This window comes from Aptenodytes forsteri, unplaced genomic scaffold (assembly GCF_000699145.1).
Source record: "Aptenodytes forsteri isolate BGI_AS27 unplaced genomic scaffold, ASM69914v1 Scaffold26, whole genome shotgun sequence".
In the NCBI taxonomy this organism is placed as follows: Eukaryota; Metazoa; Chordata; class Aves; order Sphenisciformes; family Spheniscidae; genus Aptenodytes; species Aptenodytes forsteri.
The window spans coordinates 2,971,429-2,971,839 of record NW_008794125.1 but is presented as its reverse complement, the minus strand read 5'-3'; positions in this window follow the sequence as shown (position 1 = coordinate 2,971,839).

The window sequence follows — 411 nt, the reverse complement described above, 5'->3', positions numbered from 1 at the left end:
TCCTTCACAGCCCTGCCGACCGCGCCAGGCTGCCGGGCCGGCCTGGCTGCTGCCAGTTACCGGAGAAAGCAATAATTCCTCCTCGGGCCTTTTCCTTCAGGGGCTTCCGCGCTGCGAAGCAGGAGAAGCTTTGGGGGGAGAAATCCCGCTAACGTGATTGTTTATTTTGTGTTTGATTGTTGAAATTCTGCTTTTGGGCCCCCCGACCCCCGGTCGCTGTTGGCCCTGGCTCGAGGTTGCGTTAGGTGCCTTTGGCCCTGGCTCGAGGTTGCGTTGGGTGCCTGGGGCGGGGGTGTTAATTATTTTGGGTAAAATCGGAGTGAATTCCTGTGTCTGGGAAAGAAAAGGTTATTTTTTTTCTTCTTCTTCTTTGCTGTTAATACCTGTGATTATATTATACGGTAAATTTTA